At 40.0% G+C, this 20,401-nt stretch overlaps 1 protein-coding gene across 2 annotated transcripts in view; it reads right to left on the reverse strand.

Annotated features, from left to right (window-relative positions):
* ELAVL1 (ELAV like RNA binding protein 1) overlaps positions 1-20,401 on the reverse strand; it is a 76,693-nt gene that overhangs the window by 45,833 nt on the left and 10,459 nt on the right. The window contains exon 1 of one of the 2 annotated variants that reach the window (XM_067557210.1): positions 2,460-2,465. The exons of the other annotated variant lie outside the window; for it this stretch is intronic. The gene's annotated coding sequence lies outside the window, so the exon portion shown is untranslated. Of the gene's footprint in view, positions 1-2,459; positions 2,466-20,401 lie in introns of those variants that run through there. 2 annotated transcript variants of the gene reach the window in all.

Consider the following 20,401-nt stretch of genomic DNA (forward strand, 5'->3'; position numbering starts at 1 on the left):
CAGGAAGAAGGGCTCAGACCCCTGGAGAAAGGTAGGGCTCCCCCAGATCCCAGCACATGCACACAGAAGGTCTCAGCCCTGTGACCCTAAGCACCCTGTATTCACCTCCTACACGCTACTGCAATGATATCTGTACAAAGTATGCCTTGTGAGGTATCATTTGAAAACTAACACCACTGGTGATTAATATTAACAATATATGTATTGATACTATATGAGGAATTATGAATACTCCATTAATACTATATTACCTTATACTTTAAGTCTGTATTTCAACAAAGTAGAAATAGTTTTACCTAGGTCTTGAATACAAACAAAGTAGGGAGACCAGTGACAATGGAATTGCAATTTATGTATTGGGTAAACAAAATCATCAAAGCTCACAAGGTGGTTGGGAAGTCAGCATGTCTACATCAAAGAATTGAGTATTTGCTTGTCTAACCAGTCTGGTCCTCAAGCAGAGACAATAAAGGTACATTTACATAAAAGGTAAACAAAGCCATCAAGCTAACAAGTAAAAGGAGGTAACCACTCAAGTATCTATGAGGGATGGAGACTGCTCCCTCAGAAAGCCTCCCTGCTTCCTGAAGCAGGGTGAATGAACTTTAAGAGAGATGCTTTCCAAAGGTTTACTGAACAATAAAAAAAAGAGAGGCAGTGAACCCCTAAATTATCTTTCATTTAAGACATCAAGGGAAACCCTCCCCTGCTATCCTTTCTCCTCATAATACCCCATCCCTCACTGCAGACCCAAACCCCTACTCCCATTTTATCACCTACTCTTGCACCCTAATCATCTCTCCCCTCTCAAAGAACATTCACATTTCTTTTCAAGAATTGTTTCAGTGCCTTCTGAATATTCTGCTGTACTCAGATTACATTTCTCTAAAACAATCATTTAAAAAAAAAAAAAGGAAAAAACTTGTCAGACCAATTTTAACAATATGCCTCCCAAACTTTTCCAGATTCCTACCCCTGGTGGAACCTGAACTGAGTGACACTGACTCAGCAACTTTTTTAAGAGGACTACTGCAGTTGGTCACATTTTGCTCCGAATACAGTGATCTCGTGGTCACGATGCACGGAGGATTTCATTTTGCTCTACAAAATGGCATCCTCTGCACAATTTGACCTCACACGCACTATATGTACGAGGTTATGCTGTGCAGAGGACAATTTTGTAGAGCAAAATGGCAACACCCATGCTGTATGGAATCCTGGGAGGAAATAACTAATTAAAATGGGGTCTGCCAGCAAAGAGTTTGAGAAACCCTGCAGTTTAGGAAACTTTAAAGGCTAACAATCATGTTAGCTCCTCTGTGAATGCTCAGTGCAAGTGAGACTAAGTATATGAGACATGCAATGAGCCTAATAGGAGAAAATATATTTTTCAAACAACATTTTTATTTGATTCTCCCTAGAAGGCTGGGGGGTGCCGTGCAGTCTGTTGGGGTAACCTTTGAGCACTGGAGGCTCTGGTGTGATGATCTGAGCCCTGATTTGATCTCTATCTGTGAGCAAAAAAAGTACCAGAATCTCTGAACTTGAAGAAAATGTTTCTTTGGGATTTTTGTTGTTGTTGGGTTTTTTGGGGGTTTTTTTTTGGGGGGGAGGGGAGGGGAAGGGGGGAAGAAGGGAAGGGAGACTGACTCACTAACAGAACCCCCACCCCCATGAGACACACCAAATTCAAGATAATCTGAGTACCCATGTAAAATTTTAAAGCACTCAGAAGAGTTGAGCTTTAAACAGAAAGCTGTTCTTAACCTTAACAGGTTGGCCCAAGAGAACACTGCATGTCAGATGCAGGAAAAGGGAAACCTTCAGAGCATAAGTTATTACATACTGAATTCTACATCATGTGTATTATACACATCTGTTTGTGCTGAAGTAGTTGTTTGTATACAACACATAGAAACTGGAGAATTGGTGCTCCCATTGTGTTATGTCTCTTATAATCAAAAAGGAAGACTCCTTTAAGAGTTTACAGCTAGATTAAGACAAGAAACAAGTGAAAGTAACAAACAATAGGAGGGAATGGGAGAAACAACAAGATTACATAGCCATAAGGATCTATATAAACAATTTGATTCTACAAGCTTTTTGCTAAGCCTCTATTTTCTTTCACAATTTTTTTAAAGATGAGGTTTAAGAATTTAATTACATAGCAGTATCAGATATTACACAAAACAGTTTTATATAATAACTTAAGTGAAAATATTAGTATTCATCAGTTAAGCACACCTAAGATATTTACATAAATTGATGCATGGGAGATAAGTTTGTATGGAAACAAGTTGTTTCAAATGTTTTAACTTTTTATAACTTGAAAAGAAAAGAAATGTATTTGTTGAAAGCTATATTTTAGTGGTCAGAATTAAAACTTTTAATTGGATGTCTAATGTGACTTTTCACATGACTGTATTTTTTAGAGAATAAATGAACTTTTTCTACATTACCCTGATGGATTGTTTCCATACTTCAATGCTGGAGTGGAGAGGAGAGGCAGGAAGCAGAGCGGCTCGAAGATGCTGCAGCTCACTTCTCTTGAGGAGTGGCGTACATGTGCAGGTAAGGGGATAAACGGACAGACTGAAGACATTTAAGAGATAAATTAGAAAGTAGGGAACTGAGCAAATGAGAGAGAAAATAGATGAAAAAGTAAAGAATAATATAAGGAGATAAAAGCAATGATGGGCAGAAGTAAAGTACCGCTCAAAAACAGTGCAGGAAGAAATATACCATGTAACGAAATGTGGAATGGAGCCAAGAAGTTATAAGCAGAAGAAATACAGTATTTATACTTTATAAAATGTATTAATTAGAAATCTAATCAACAGCCTATGACTAAATACCGTGCACAAACATAACACCACCAATTACATGCCTTAAAACACTGAGCACAAATATTTTTCACTTTGGGTGGTAGACTTATGTGTATGCATTTTACAGTCTTTCGATCAGTGATACTTAGACTGGGGCTGGCGAACCGCAAGAGGCTCTTTACAGTGTCTTCTGTGGCTCTTTGAAGCACAGTATTAAAACACTGTGATTTAATTATTAACCAATCTAAGTTATTAGCAATCAGAATGCTTTTACTATGTTATTAACCAATCGTAGTGGATAAAATAATACTTGGTCAGTCATTTTGCTGTTAGTCTATATAAACTAAACACTTCCCATAATACTGTTTAAATAGGACTATATAGTACTATAGTAAATGCAACTATGAATTCACACTACTGTGGCTCTTTCGGGTAATGTTGATCCCTAATTTGGCTCTTCAACCACTGAGAATGAAGTATCACTGCTTTAGATCATGTTCTCCCCTATTCCAGAACCCCAGCCTCATTCAGTGTACAGAATGGTCAGAACTCAAAAGCAGCTGTTCAATATTTTTTCCATCTTTCAGTTTGTAACCTCACGCCTTCTTTACTGCAGACTGACCAAATTCTGCTCTGAATATGTAACTTAGTTTCTTCACAGGCTTTTCTATGACATTTAGTATAGTATTAGCACCTCACAAGCACAAATTAGTCTTTACACCATCCTTAAAAGGAAGGGAAGTTATCCCCTTTTAACAGATGAGAAACTGAGGCACAGACTTTGAGGTCAAAATTTGCACAACTATCCTCTAATTCTGGATGCATCACTAACCTGAGACATCAAACCTGAGACACTTGGGGCTGATTTTTCCAAAGCACTGGACACCTGCAGCTTTCTTTGATTTCAATCAGAATATAATTGCACCATGCTGAAAATCAGGTGTTAAGTGTTTCAAGTTGCCTCTTTATAAATCTATGGTACACCCACATCTTGAACACTCATGCAGATCAGGTTGACCCATCCCAAAAAAGATAGACTAGAATTGGAAAAGGTACAGAAACTGGCAACAAAAATTATTAGGGGCATGGAACAGCTTCCATATGAGAGAGAAGTCAGATTGAGACTTCTCAGTTTAGAAAAGAGACGACTAAGGGGTGATAGAGGACTATAAAATCATGACAGGTTTGGAAAAAGTAAAGAAGTGTTATTTACTTCTCATACCACAAGAAAGAGGGAACACCAAGTAAAATTAATAGGCAGCAGGTTTAAATACAAACAAAAGTATTTCTTCACACAATGCATACTCAACCTCTGGTAAGGAGTTCCACAGGATGTTGTGAAGGCCAAGACTAAAACAGGGTTCAAAAAAGAACTAGATAAGTTCATGGAGGAAAGGTTGATCAATGGCTATTAAGCCAGGATGGGCAGGAATGCAAAACCATGCTCTGAAGTGTCCCTAGCCTCTGTTTGCCAGAAGCTGGGAATGGGCGACCAGGGATGGATCACTTGATGATAACCTGTTCTGTTCATTCCTTCTGAAGCACCTGATATTGGCCACTGTCAGCAGAGAGGATACTGGGCTAGACGGATCACTGGTCTGACCCAGTATGGCTGTTCTGATGTTCTTAAGTTAGGCACCCAAAATATCTACTTTGGGAACATCTACACAGGGATATAAGTCCTGTTACATGATTTGGGCTCCCAGTGCTCAGACTGCAGGGCTAAAAATTGCTGTTTAGACATTCGGGCTCGTGCTGGAGCCCAAGCTCTGGAACTCTCCATCCTTGCAGGGTCCCAGAGCTTGGGCTCCAACCCAAGCCCAAAATGTGTACATAGCAATTTTTCAGCCCTGGAGCCAGAGCCCCATGAACCCAAGTCAGCTGATCTGGGCCAGCTGCAGGTTTATCATTTCCATGTAGACATACCCAGTTTCCAACTCTAACATTTTGATTTGATGTTGAACATGAAGTTTAGGGCGAAGACAATGACATAGCCCAGTGTCTTAATGACAAGATTATCATTCCTCATTCACTATACACTTATCAAGTTCTGCAGTGAGTGAGGCAGGGGTCCTATGACCTAATTACAGAACTCTTAATTCAGTCAACTGCATGAACTGAATGAGGGAGAGATCGGAAGGGAAAAAGTAGCATGTGAAAATATTACTTAAATTTATTATGCACAAGTCCAAGAAGCTGAATTACAGCCAAAGAGACAACCTTAATTCTGGCATGTCCTAACTTTTCGGTGCTTGACTTTGTCACCTTAATGCTATTTTAATCTAAGATTTATGTACAGAATATTATTATTTTCAACTGAGTGCTCGTCTACACTTAAAACACTGCAGCTGTGCTACTGTAGCACCTCAGTGAAGACTACCTACACCAATGGGAGGACTTCTCCCATTAGTGTAAGTAATCCACCTCCCCAAAAGGCAGTAGCTAGGTCAACAGGAGAATTCTTCTGTCCACCTAGCACTGTCTATACCGGGGATTAGGTCAGTTAAACTGCATCAGTCAGGCATGTGGATTTTTCACATCTCTGAGTGACGTCCCTATTCTGACCTAGTTTCCTGATGTAGACCAGGCCTAAAAAAGAACAAAAGTTGCATATGTGCAGTTGTGAACCCTACACCCTCGTTGGTATTTGGAAATGAAGATTACTTACTTGTAATGAGTTCAAGATGGAATTCTGCATATTCACACTCTTTGTAGGACGGGCCTATGCCTCCCTGGATGTCCTGGCCAACTCCTTTTTTCTAACCTTACAGACTAGAAGATTGAACTCTTTGGTCCCAGAGCATCTTCCAATGCAATTTATGCATCTGTGGTGACTATTGACATAGGAGGAGGTGGATTGAACAATGCATCTTTGAGGACATTCTGTGGATGTAACCACCAAATTAGAGAAATCTGAACGTTGTTCATTATTGAGTGTTTTTTGCATACTATCGTACTAGGCTTGAAATTCTTCAAAAACTTATGTTGGAGTAGCCTCATTCTGAGCCTGGCATATGGAGTTATGTATGTTGTAGTTGCCACGATGCCCAATAACTTCAGAAAATACATTACCCTTTGAGAAGGTCATAGCATCAGTGTCTGTATGGTAACCGTTATTTTCATAGAAACCTCTTTTCTGGGAAAAAAGTCCTTTCTTCTATAGAGTTGAAGATTGCCCCAATGAAGGGAATCCTTTGAGATGGAATAAGGAGGAACTTTTTCTGGTTTATAGTAAGACCCAAGGTTTTGAAACGACATCTGAATGGCTTCTTCTAATTCTTGTTTGAACAGGTTCCTCAGCAGCCAATTGTCTAATTAAGGGAAGACAAAAGCCCTACCAGAGCCAAATACTTGGTAAAAACCTTGGGAGCAGTGGAGGCTGAAAGGTAAGATTCTGTATTAGAACTGGTCTGAACCAAGGATAAAACGTAGATATTTGTGGTGGGATATCATTATAGGGATGTAGGAAAAATGCATCTGGAGAGTTTAACCTTCTAGTTTTATACGGATAGAGAGACGGAGCTGGCCAGGACATCCAAAGAGGTATAGGCTAGTCCTACAAAGAGTATGAATATGCAGAGGACACAAAGAAGAACCTTCAGATCTACATTACAGGCCTCTACCACCTGTGCTGAGGAACTCTTAGACAGTAGCAGTTGTAGACTATTATCTTTGAGGACCATCCACTAGCAGAGGTTGAGACATTTTGCTAGACAGAAGTAGAATCATGAGAATCAGGATTTCTAGGCTCTACTCCTAGCTCTGGGAAGGGAATGCATTCTATTTGGTTAGCAATCCAAAGTTTCAGTCCTTTCACTAGTTGCTATTTGTTTGTTAGTGATGCTTTGCATTTATACTTTCTTCTGCGGGCATCAAAATATTTTGTGAAGGTGGGTATGCTGGTGTAACCCCATTTTATAAAAAGCTTAGTCCAGGACACAGATTTGGCAAATTCACTTTGAGTTAGCATGGCAAATTTAGCTCTGCTAAATTAGAGATGGGGGTTCTCTGCCAGAGCTGTCCCTGAGTAACCTCAGCCTCAGTTACCTTGTCTATAAAATGTCACAACCACTAATACACACCTCCCTTGCTCTCAGCACCAGTAAAGGGAAGAGAAGAGATGAACCCATAGCCTACCATTTCCCAACCAAGCATATTTTGATGCAAGCAGCCCATCTTGTTGTATCTTGTCTGAAACTCCAGCTCTGTAAATATTATATGCCGGAGGGATAACAAGCCATGGAACATGTGCAGTGTAGCTGGAATGTTCAATAAATTAAGGAATGAATTTGCCAAAGCTCTCTGTGCATTTAGAAATGACATATTTTTAACAGTCAAATCTGTGTGAAATTCAAAGGTACACCAAAAGGCACCTCTGAAACTTGGATTTTGCACAAACCAAATAGAGTTCCTAGTCCAGACTAGGAATTTGCTCATGATGTTAAAAAATGTTTGAAAACGTAATACTGACCAGACTGTTTTTCCTTCAGCTCATTATCAAACAGTTGAACCATTTCTATTCAAATTTTTTTTTTTTTTTTTTAAATGTCTGACTTATGGAAGATGTCAAGAATAGAAAATTTCTAACCAAGTGGTTAGTTGAACAGTCATAAGTAACCAGGGTTCTATCAAGTGTTAATCTTGCTAGAGTTTGGCAAATTGGCTAGGAACCCTCGAGGCTGTGGTAGAGTATATATGGTTTATGTATCAACTAGCTGCAATGGTTGTCATAAACAGGATTTCCCTTAGATGAATGAGAGCAACAAGTGGTCAGAATTCAGAGGGAGATAAAGTTGTTATGGGGACCTTCAATCTGCTTGTCTTTTTAAAGACTTGGACTGTAAGGTTCTGCCTGCTCCCCCTTTAAGTCACTGAGATACATTTACAACCTTACCACAATTATGGAGTTTGTTCAGGAGTTCCATAATTTTGAAGAGGACAACACGTATAAAAAAAAGAGGCCACTTATTCCATCATTTGGAGCCATTTATTCCACAATAAACGTAGAAAATTCATTACTTCATATAATACACAGTTGTGTTAACATCTTAGTGTCCTCTTTGCTAGAACTTAAACATTTGCTAAAGCAATACCTGAAAACTTTCAGCCCGTTCAGTTCCAGGCTTTAAGATTACCCCTGTAAAATTCTTTCAAAAAATGTTCAGCGTATTTTGTGCAAGTCTGCAACTTAAATCCAGAAATTTCAGTACCAGGGAAGCAAAGCCTGCAGTCCAGTAAGAACAGTTCTACAAAAGCTCCTCCCAGTTTTCTCATTGTGAAATGGGCTGCACACCTCTTCCTCCAACCACAACCCTTGTCAAGTAGCCATTCATAGTTTCATAGAGATTAAGGCCTGAAGGAACCATTAGATCATCTAGTATGACCTCCTATATATGACTGGTCATTACATTTCACTCAGCTACCCCTATATTGAACTCAGTTACTTAGTTAGACCAAAACATTTCAAGCAATTTTGGGGGGGGGAAAAATCCATTTTTTATTTAAATCAGGTTTTATTTATTATAAGTTTTTCTTTTAAAAAACTTAAATGTGAATTTAATACAAAATGCTATGGCCTAAAATCATAAATCTCTTAAAACATTTAAATAAAAAATAAATATGCTGAATCCATGAGCCTCAATCAAAAACCTTGAGTTAAAAGGCTGCTTTTCTATATTAAGAAAGAACCAGGGAAAACACATCTAATTTTTTAAATCAAGCTTTATAAATATGACTCAATAGTTTATGTACTTTAATAAGGGCTTGATCTTGTGGATGACCCAAGGGCGGTGCTACTGGGTGTAAGAGACTGGCAAAGTCATCCCAGGCATTGTGACCCAGCCTCTAACTCTGGGAAATAGGTTTGGGTTACTCTTCTGAGGAGCTCCTGGTGTGCCCTAGAGTCACCCTGAGTAAGCACAATCAAAGTCCGCACTACTGCCTCATCAGCCACTGGGGATATTTGCTGCTAGCAGCTCGCAGATCGGCTACATGACATTGTAGGCAGCCTTATCAGGGGAGGAAGAAGAGGATGTTGAACAGGTACAGGGCACTGTCCCAGTCCTTCAGCATCTGAAGGATCCCGTGGTACAGGGACCTGAAGCTCAGTGCTTGGCTCGGTACCAGGTCATGGTTCCTGTACCAAGTATGAAGAGGCTGCTTACAACGGCATGTAGCTGATCTGTGACTGCTAGCAGGAAGTATCTCCAATGATGATTGATGGGCCAGTAGGTGGGAAGGGCTTTGGGTTATCACAGAGAATTTTTTCCCAGGTGTCTCACTAGTGGGTCTTGCCAACATGCTCACAGTCTAACATGATCTCCATATCTGGGATTGGGAAGGAATTTTCCCGCAAGTCAGATAGGCAGAGACCGTGGGGGGTTTTCACCTTCCTCTCCAGCATGGCAGAGACCCTGCGGGAGGTGTAAGATTCCACCTCTGAGCCTGACTGCAAGGATTCGCTCCTCAGTTACCATGAGCGGCGCAAGTTGGTGCTGCAGAGTGGTGCCAGGAGGTGATCGGTGTGGTGACATCAATTGCCAGTTTTCCCTTCAACAGCACCTGGAGCCTTGGTGCCATGGCAACTCTCACTTTAGGGATTGGGAAAGAATTTTCCCATGGGTCAGTTTGGCAGAGACCTTGGGGGATTTTCACCTTCCTCTAAAGTACAGGGCACAGGTCACTTACAGGTTTAAACTGGTGTAAATGGTGGATTCTCTGTAACTTGAAGTCTTTAAAACATGATTTGAGAATTTCAGAAACTCAACCAGAGGTTAGCAGTCTATTACAGGAGTGGGTGAGTGAGGTTCTGTGGCCTGCAATGTGCAGGAGGTCAGATTAGATGATCACTTGATGATTACCGTTCTGTTCATTCCCTCTGAAGCACCTGGCATTGGCCACTGTCAGAAGACAAGATATTGGGCTAAATGAATCATTGGTCTGATCCAATATGGCTGTTCTTACATTCTTCTGACCTTAAAGTCTATGAATACAGATTCCACCACTTGCCCCACTCTCAAGATTGTTCACCCATTTGACTTGGGATACAGGAATAGGACAGTGAAAAGGCCACCTCACCAACTTGGGAGTGTGGGAAGAAGAGCATTTTTGCCCCTGTACTTCAAGTGATGGAATAAAAAAAATAGACCAAGGGATCGCTTCATCTTGATTCGATAAAAGGAGAAAATCTACAACCCTTCTCACCAGGTTAAAGTGAGGGAGAGAAGAGAGACTGTTGCAGGAGGCCTTTGTGCCAAAACAGAATGTGTATGTGTTTGTGTGTAGGCATGACAAGTATTTCTGTGGGAGGATAGTGAAAGTGAATGGAAGTGGCATCAGGATAGAGAGATCTAGAAGAGTAGGGTGGCAGAGCAAGTGGAGTACTGCAGAAGGGAGAGAAGAGGACATTGAATGGTCAGAGGGAACATTGTGCAAGATTAGCTGTTAAAGTATTTTGACCCTCAAGCACACCAGTAATGAGACAGTAGAGCACCATATTCTCTACTGGTTGTCATACACAACCTCCTGCAGAAAATAAAAGCTGCCCCTCAAAACATTTCAGCCAGTTCCTTTGACTGCACAGGATGCAAAACTCTTTAAAGAAATGCCAATACAAGATTAACATTAAAATATGCTGGGGATGGAAAAAGAGAGAGATAAACCACTTTAAAAAAAATGTAGCCTCCAAAAATCTACACAGAAGGCGAGTGTGAATCCTGGTGAGTATCTTCTAAGAGTTTCTCCTTAGAGAAGCAGTATTACAGGCACACAGTTGTCCCTTCTCTAAAAATATTAACCATGAGTCATATTCCTTCAGAGTAAAAAGTTTGTAGCGTGTCCCAAAAGGAACATAAGGAAAAAAAGAGCCTACCAACAGAGAGTTGGAGTTCTTTTTTAACATTATGAAAGCATTGTTCACAACTCCATAGCTAGAGATGAGTCAAGTTTTACACTCCAGGAGGACTAAAATCTTGGTTCAGAGTTTAAAGAATTGTTTCCAAATACGGCATAATTAATCTTCAGAGGACAAGCAAAAATTTTAGGTCATCTTCTGGCTAAAGTTTCTCTAAAACTACTTCGGGTTTGTTTTGATTTTTTTTTTTAAATTCAGCACTTGTTCCCGCTCATTATTTCTGGTCTGAAAGGATGTATACACATAAATATTAAAAAAAATAAATTGAAAATCAATTATAACTCTGCTCCTATTGTTATGTGCTGAGGCAAAAAAAAGAGGGGGGGGGGGCATCTCTTCTTGATCTCACTCATTCTGTAAGAGTCTGGGATAGTTCATTGCAGTCAATGGGGTTAGACCAGAAAGACCAGAATTGACCTGGATACTCAAACTCCCATCCAAAACAGTTTCAACTCACTGATCACAAACACAAGCAAAGCTTCACTTAATTGTAGAGATGCATAAAAATTGCCATGTTTACATTCACAGAAAGGCAATTGTGAAAATTCCTATGTAGACAAATATTCTAAAGGCCATTATTCTTTCAAGGATTTTATCCCTTAAGTTTTGTTCCACAAAGAAGGCACATTTTGGCATTCTGTTTTGATATTACATTTTAAACGGGTAGACAAAGCGTGCATTCCAGTCAGTTATGTAAAAACAATGCTTAACCAATCTTTTAAAATCCAGCAGTACACCTATAATTATTTTCCCATCTTTCAGGCATGAACTGGCAAATTCTAGGGCTATACTTGAATACTAGCCACTGAATCCTGCTTTTCCATTAGACCGCTGGCTTGCTCTTCTATTATGCCACCTGAAAGGCATGAATTTGTATTTGTTAAATCTACTGTTTTTAAAAAAAACCTACTTTGCATAAATCTGCTTACCAGAATATACAAAATGGCTAGGCAGGTGACAAGCTAGGAGTAAATATACTAAAATGTATGCATCTAAAAACAAAAAAGTGAAGTACTTGAAACTTGTGTATATCACTAAGTTGTGCAAAAATGCTAGTTTAGGCAAAAAGTATGTTCTGCCATAGTTAGCTTGTTATACCCACTTGCTGCATATGGTCTTGAGTTAGATTTTAAGCACCAAAGGACAGAGTTGGTTTCATGTTTGTACAGCTCCCAGCACAATCAGATCCAAATCCAGTTTAGGACCTCTAGACACTGCTGTAATATAAATTAAGTTTCTTGTAAATATTCTCAACCTTAACTCCACATTAACAAACTTTTGGGGGGATATAAAAGCACTACTACTGTCTCAAATTCAACTACAGGAATATATAGGGTGTAGAAGGATCCCCAAAACCAGATTAGGAAAAGATAAATTGTCCAACTGAGAAAAAGGGACATCAGGACATAAAAAACTTTTATAGGATGGGAGAGTTTATCCTGCCTTGCCTTGAAGTTCTAGAGCAGTAATATTCAGATCTCAGTGGTTCAGGAGCCAAATTACCGATCAACATCACCCAAAAGAGCCACAGTAGTGTGAATTCATTGTTTCATTTACTATAGTGCTATGTATTCATATTTAAACGGTGTGACAGGGGAAATATTTAGTTTATATATATTATTCTCACAGCAAAGTGACTGATAAAGTATTATGTTATCATAGACTATCATTAACGATTGGTTAATAACATAGTAAATGCATCCCGATTGGTTAATAATTAAATCATACAGTGTTTTAAATATCATGTGCTGCAAAGAGCTGCAGGAGACACATTTAAGAGCCACTTGCAGCTCACGAGCCTCAGGCTAAGTATCACTGTTCTAGAGCACAGAGAATGAAACAGGAATCCCTCCTGGAAGCAAATAATCCAAGAAGTAATGTTTTTAGTATGGGGCCAGAGCATCTTTATAGCTGTTTTGAAAGTGTCTGTGATGGAAACATCTGAGACAGACCATAACTGCAGCCCTGCCTTGAATTGTGGAAGCCATGCCACAAACATCACATTTAAAGAGTCAGGAATACAAAAAATATTTTAACGTCCACTTAGACAAGGTCCTCTTGAGGACAGAACTGGATAACAGACTAAAGCCCTTAAGCAAATTTAAAAATAGAACCAAAGTACATGAGGGAACCACCAGGACGGCCACAGGAACTCTGAAAGAGAGAAACTCAGCTAAATCTTCAAGATTGCTTTATCCTTGAAAAATCTGGTATATGGTTAATTAGTTGTCAGGGCCTAAAGCTCACTACCACCAAGAAAATGACCCCTGTAAGAAGCTAAACCCCTTAGGAACTGAGATGTTCAAAAAGTTTCAACAGTTTTGTCATGAACACATTAAAATTTTAATAGCTCAAAATCTGTGCTAATCCAAGAAGGACTGCAGATGCACTGATATAAAATTTTGACTAATTCTTGACAGTCCAAATAGCCACAAAGCTATCTAGATTAAATTGGTCTTCAGGCTCAGACAGAAGGTGATAAAGCAGTTTTTCGTGCAGACCAAGCAGAGGTGCCAACGTGGATGTGACGACATCACACCACAATCCATTTCTATCAGAAAGTATGTTCTTCTGGTAGATTTCTTCCAAGGTGACAGGACACAAACCACCTGATTAGAGATACCATGTCTGTGAATCTCTACCCTGTTAACAGCTAAGCTGTCAGCAAGAAGGCTCCCAGAATGAGATGAAGCAAGGGGATCCTAGATCTGAGACCAGACTCTTTGCCAAAGCCAAATCTAATCAGGCTACCTACAAAAGATTTGAGAAAGTAGTTACTGACCAGTTACTAGAATTATTAGGGAATGTCACCTTTGCACAGTCACACACCTGTGAAATACATTTCCTTACAACTGCACTTGTTTATAGACACAACAATCCCTGTGTCTGGTTCTGATTCAGACACTTCACTTCTATTTCTCCCAGTAAAATGGGCATATTGGCTGTTTGCCAGGAGGGAATAATTTCCTCTAGCATCCTTCCTGCTAATGAGGAGCTCAAGAGCACTCACGTTTGGGGGAGGTGACAGGGACAGACTATGGAGATTTCCTAAAAACCTAATCTTGTAGTCTTATCAAACAGTGCTCAGGAGGCATGAACAGAGGTGATCATTTCGCTTGAAGAGGAAGAGGAGGAAGGACTGTGTTTTGACAGGCTGCTAGTGATAGCAGACAGGCTAAGTACTGCAGAACCTTTTAAAAAGTCCTCTGATTTTTTTGTGCCTGCCGAAAAGGGTCTTAGAACATTTTAGCTTCTGCTGCTATTACGTCAGAATGCCCAGTGCAGGGGATAATGAGCTTCTTCCTTTTGAAACCAGCCATTAACATGAACAATTTCCAAGGGAAGCCCTTTCTTTCTCTCTCTTATATGAACATTCACCAAATGTTTGGTGCCAGCATGGAGAGTGCAAACCCAACAGCAACAAATTCTAGAATATTTGAGTTTTGCAGCACTTCGATGCACACAGTCAAGCAGACATCCATTCATGAGGCAGTACCTCTTGCCACTGTATCACCCGCATCAAAGGTAGATTGGGTCTGCATCCTCATGAACTAGCTTCATAAGCTCCTGGTATTCCTCTTGGGGAAAAGACATTCGGTGAGGGTGGAGGCCTTCTTACCAAACTCTACTTGATCTCTGGCCAGAATAATAGACAATGACACAAAGGTTTCAGTCAGACTAGTAAACACTTCTGAATATATCATAGGCTTGGTCTACATTGCTGTTGTCAGTCGACGGAAAATAGGCAAGCTACCTAATATAGCTCGCCTATCTCCTGTCAAATTATTTACATCGCCATACCATGGCGTCTCCACTGCACTGCACTGACCAGAGACTCTCTCTGGTAGATGCAGCCTTACTCCTTTCAGGGGGATGGATTAATGGTGTCAACCAAAGAGCACTTCCAGGATTGATTGAGTGGGTCTCCACAGCCTGCTCAATCAATCCTGCTGCACTGATCAGGCCTGGCAGTGTAGACATACCCTCAGTGTCACCATTTAGGATTCTGAGGCACAATACCATTACCATAAGTTCTTGTAATGGCCGTCTCCATCACCAAGAGCTTGGGGGGCGTGGGAAAGAAGGAGAGGAAATCAGAGACTTAACCAGCGGCATTCTCATGGACGATGGACTTTAACTACCTTCAAGATGGAGGTAATTGTACAAAGGATTCACCACACTCTCTCCAGATAGTCTAAAATAAAGTACCTCTCATTGAGGGATTGAGAGACTGTAAAACCCTGGAGAGATTATAAATCACAATTTGGCTGTTTTACACAGTATCGACACTGACATTGCATGGCTCTAACTTTGTTGCAAAAAGCTCTATGCCTCTTGTCCAAGTGGTTTTATTATGTCAGCATAGCAGGAGAGTTAAATAGGTGGGAGGAGCACTGCAGTGTGTACATCTCCACAGTTTGTGGACACAATTGTGTAGTGTAGACAAGACTTTAAGACAGCTACCGCAAGAATTGGCAGAAAGGAGGGTTCTTGCCTGAAGAATCACAGTCTTGTGCTCCACTGCAGTGGCAGAGTCCTCTGGCTCACTACAGTGCAAAGTACAGTTCTCATCATTCTGATAGTCAAACTATCTTTGCTCAAGCAGCTGGATTTGTCTAGACATCTGAGAGCAGGAGGGCCCTGTAGCACTGCAAGTGCTCTGCTAAACACCAACACTAGCTGTCCTAGATCCCTCAATGCAAGAGTGCCAGCATCAAGGCCAGAGTTTCCTTTCCTTTCCTTGGATTTGGTGCAAAAAGCACTCTGACTGCACTCAGATCTGATAGCTGGTAACAGATGGCTTCTGTACTAGCTTCATGGCAACCTCACAGAGCAGCTAGGAGTGTTTGGGCAAGATTGAGGAGCACAGAGTGGTTCCTCAAATGCAGAAGGGGCAAACCAAAAAGCTTATAACTGGAGCTACCTAGAATCTAGTTTCAACTGAGGCATGTTGGGGAGCTGTTGACTTTTTGCACCTTCACCTCTTATGAGAGGCTCCATCTTATCCAGCGAAGTGAAACTCAGTACCAAATATATGACATATAACAAAGCCCTTTGAGTGATGAATATTGGTGGGGGAAACGGGCTCTTACACTGATATAGGTGGCGCTGGCACCAAGGTGAACTATGGTGAGCTATTTTGGCCAACTCAAGTTTCAGCTCCAAGGATTTAACCTTGTAAGTACACTGGCTGACCTCGGGAGTCTTCCTCGGCTGCCAAAAGGAGAGTAAAGAAGAGCTCCTCTGGTTTCTTCAGTGCCTTGGTTCATACTTTGTAACATGTCACCCATGCAAATCACAGAAGTAAACATAACCAACTTGGCCATCTGTACTGGACACCATTTTATCACGTAAGTTTTGAACCTACTGAGCAATCTTTCTTGGAGGCCGCACCTGAAATAAAACAAGTGACACTACTACAAGAAGGGAAGTGTTAGGCCAATGAACAACCACCAGAGACTGAACTGAAACACTGAGGTGCCTAGACTCCAGTGCTGATGTGTCAAGAACAATGTTACAACAAAATATAGCTAAATAAATAAAAACGGCACAGTGCAGTGACTGCAAAGGTCTAAAACACTAAGGCACTTAGTGCTGACAAATCAGAAAAAATACTCAAGGCAAACCTCTCACACATAAAGACAACAAGTCTAAGTGAGGCAGAGATTGTCCTATGGAAAAAATAACGTAATTGTAATTAAATATTTTATCAGAACATATACTCACATGGAGACAGAATAAAGGTTACAACCATCATTCTGGCATTTACTAACAATTCAGTGCTTGACTTTGTAACTTTAGTGTTCCTTTAACAGTTTACTTTTAAAATGAATTTCCATTTAAATTAATGTTGCAGCCATGACAGTTGTTCTACCAGTTGCAGTTATGTCCACTAGGTAGTCTCCAACATTTTGTTTTTCTGCATTTTACTCTTCATCTTATTCCAGAAGAACAACCCTCTCTTCCACCTTTGTATGCTGGAAAAATATTCCTAATTGATTGACTTCAGCTAAAGCTCATCCTTCCTTTCATAGACCATTCAAAGCCTATAGAAGCACTCCCTGCTAGTTCTAAAACTCCTGTAAGAAGTTCGTAGTACAGTTTAAAAAGGAAGACGATCACCTTACCAAAGTAAACAACCACGGTTGCTTCTGTAGCCCATCTCAACATCCAAAAAGACACAGGACCTACACCATGCCCAAACTGAAGACTTATTTAACGGCCACAACAATCCCATCTCCACCACTTCCAACCCTGATAGTACTTTCCTGGCAGGCAACGTAATGATTTTTCCTTCTTTCTATCTCTCCCTCCATCCCCTGGCCTGAATTCCCCCTCATGCACACACTCCACATCCTCTCTTCCGGCCTTCCCATCCCCAAACATATACCACATGCTTCTCATTGTCTCCCTGGCATAGATTCCTCTCATTCTGTCTTCCCCTACCCTCCAGAGTGCAGATACACTCAACTCTTCCCCCTCCTTTTCCCAAATGTCCACCCAAACTGCAGATCAGTGGACAAAGAGAAAGCAGCAGCTGTATATATTTTAACTATCATATTCAATACAATAAATCTCACAATCTTACTCTCCTCATTCATTCTACTGGCCAGAAAAACCATCACACATTGAAAGCTGACTGATGAAATGTAAAGAAAACACTCTAATAAGTGGCAAAGCTCTAAATTGAGGAGGTGAGACATGATATTGATACAGAATCACAGGATTTAACAAACAAAAAGGAATCTATAACGATTAAAAACATAGGCAGAAAATAAAGGTTTGGAAAAAACACAAATAAATCTAAAATACATCCAATAGAGAGGAGAAACTTGGAAGTCAGCAATGCTGATCAAGACTTATGGGTAAGTGGACAGCAAATCAGACAGAATTCATCTACAGTATCATTAATTCTCAAAGCCTTTTATAATGCAAGATTACGAGCAAAGAATCTTTAGCATTTGTACCAATTCACTCTAACCACTAAAAAGCAAGGAAATATCCAATTAAGGGGTCATTCCTTAACATCCATGTATTGTATTACCCATTCATAATTCACAAATGAGTGTCATGCACCCCTAACATGTAGATATAATATATAACAGCATACACTTACTGGACCTCAAAACCTGAATTCCAACTTCAGCAACAGGACATATCCATATAGACATTTCATTAACTAGATTATTCTATTGTGCATTATATGTACATGAGGGAAACACGAGATAAGAATTAAGGCTGTGCATTCCATGCAAGTGTTATTAACATAGGTAGAATGGTATGTATGTTGTGTGCCTGAATGTGTTAGAGATGCATTTTACATTGTGGTTGATAGGAAAAGTCAGAGCAGGTAAACATGAACCATGCATGTTAAGGAAGGATGGATCAGCAGGTGTTACATTTGATAAATTCAGATTGCTTAAGTTTTTTAGGGTGGTAATTTTCCTGGGTTGTATGAAGTGTGGGTGTTTGGGGGTATTAAAAAAAGGGAAAGGCAAAGAGTAAGGGATATGCACATCCCCCTATAGACACCATGCACTAGTTTCCCTCCCTTCTCCCATTAGTTTCCCCCATGCTCACTAGGGGAAAGGTCCTCTCCTAGATTACTGCCCCACACAGGAGCACTTCTTTTCCATTATTTTTGTAACACAAATGCTCATGCTGCACCCTCATTCCTGGGCACATCTAGTCTCTGTACCAGGCATTCTAAGGAAAAGAAAAAGCGAAAGCATCAGAAAAAGTACAGTGGACTTCAACAAAGCAGACTTTAGCAAACTCAGAGAACTGGCAAGTAACCTCCCATGGAAAGAAAATCTCAGGGCAAAAGGAGGTCAGGAGAGCTGGCAGTTTCTCAAAGAGAATACTAAAGGCACATATGCTAACTATCCCAATGCAAAGAAAAGAAAGGAAAGGAAGAAGCTAAGATGGCTCCATCAGAAGCTCTTTTATGATTCAAAATAAAAAAAGAAACCTATTAAAAGTGGAAACACAAAATTGCTAAGGATGAGTACAAAACAATAATACAAGCATGTAGGGACAAAAATCAGAAAGGTTAAGGCACAAAGTTAAGTTACAACTAGCAAGGTGCAGGCAATAAGAAGAGGTTCTTTAAATATAGTAGGAACAAAAGAAAGAAAAGTGTAGATCCTCTACTTAGCAGGGAAAGAGAACTAATAACATGTGACATCAAGAAGGCTAAGGTGTTTAACATCTATTTTGCTTCAGTTTTCACTAAAAAGGTAAATTGTGACCAGATACTTAACAAAATTAATATTAACAAGGGGGAAGGAAGGAACACAAGTCAAAATAGGGAAAGAACAGGTTAAAGAATAATTAGGTAATTTTAATGTATTCAAGTCAGCATGGCTGGATGAAATGAACCCTAGGGTACTTAAACTAGCTGAAACAGCCTTGGAACCACTAGCAATCATCTTTGAGAACTCTCAGAAGACAGGTAAGGTCCCAGAGGACTGGAGAGAAGTAACCATAGAACCTATCTTTAAAAAAGTGGGGAGGGGAGAGGACCTGGAGAATTATAGACCAGTCAGCCTAGCTTTCATATCCGAAAAGATACTTGAACAAAGTATTAAGCAAATCAGTCAATCTGTAAGCAGCTAGAGGATAATAGGGTTGTTAGGTAAAAGCCAACATGGATTTTGTCAAGAACACAACAAGACAAACTAACCTAATTTCTTTCTTTGATAGTGTTACTAGCCTGGTGGTTGGTGGGGGCTGGGAGGGGAGAAGCTGTAGACAAGATATATTTTGATTTTAGTAAGGCTTCTGAGACAGTCCCACATGACAATCTTGTAAGCAAACTAGGGAAATGTGGTCTAAAGGAAGCTACTATAAGGTGGGCGTGAAACTGGTTGAAGGACCATACTCAAAAGTTTTCAATGGTTTGCTGACCAACTGAGAGGTCATATATAGTGGGGTCATACTGGAGTCTGTCTTGGGTCCAGTACTATTCAGTATTTTCATTAATGACATGCATAAGAGGATAGTACGCTTAAATAATCTGTGGGGACACCAAGCTGGAAGAGGTTGCTAGAACATTGTAGGACAGAATTAGAATTCAAAACAACCTTGACAAATTGAAGAATTGGTCTGAAATCACAAGACGAAACTCAATACAGACAAATATTACATTTAGGAAGAAAAAAAAAACAAATGCATAACTATAAAATGGAGAATAACTGCCTAGGCAGTAGTACTTCTGAAAAGGGTCTATGGGTTACAGTGGATCACAAACTGAATATGAGGCAACAAGTGGCAAAAAAGGGGAATATCATTCTAGAGTGTATTAACAGGACTGTTGTATGTAAGCCAGGAAGCAATTGTCCCACTCTACTCAGCATTAGTGAGGCCTCCAATGGGAGTTCTGTGTCCAGTTTTGGGCACCAAACATTAGGAAAGATGTGGCTAAATTGGAGAGTTCAGAGAACAGCAAAAAAAAATGATAAAAGGTGTAGAAAACCTGACCTTTGAGGAAAAGTTAAAAAAAAAACAAAACAACTTATGTTTAGTCTTGAAAAAAAGACAATTTAGTGGTGACCTGATAACAGTCTTCAAATATGTTAAAGACTGTTATAAAGAGGATGGTGATCAATGATTTTCCATGTCCACTGAAGATATGACCAGAAGTAACAGTTTTGATCTACAG

Source organism: Emydura macquarii, unplaced genomic scaffold (genome assembly GCF_026122565.2).
Source record: "Emydura macquarii macquarii isolate MOO-44397 ecotype Brisbane River unplaced genomic scaffold, CSIRO-AGI_Emac_v2 contig_306, whole genome shotgun sequence".
Taxonomy (NCBI): Eukaryota; Metazoa; Chordata; order Testudines; family Chelidae; genus Emydura; species Emydura macquarii.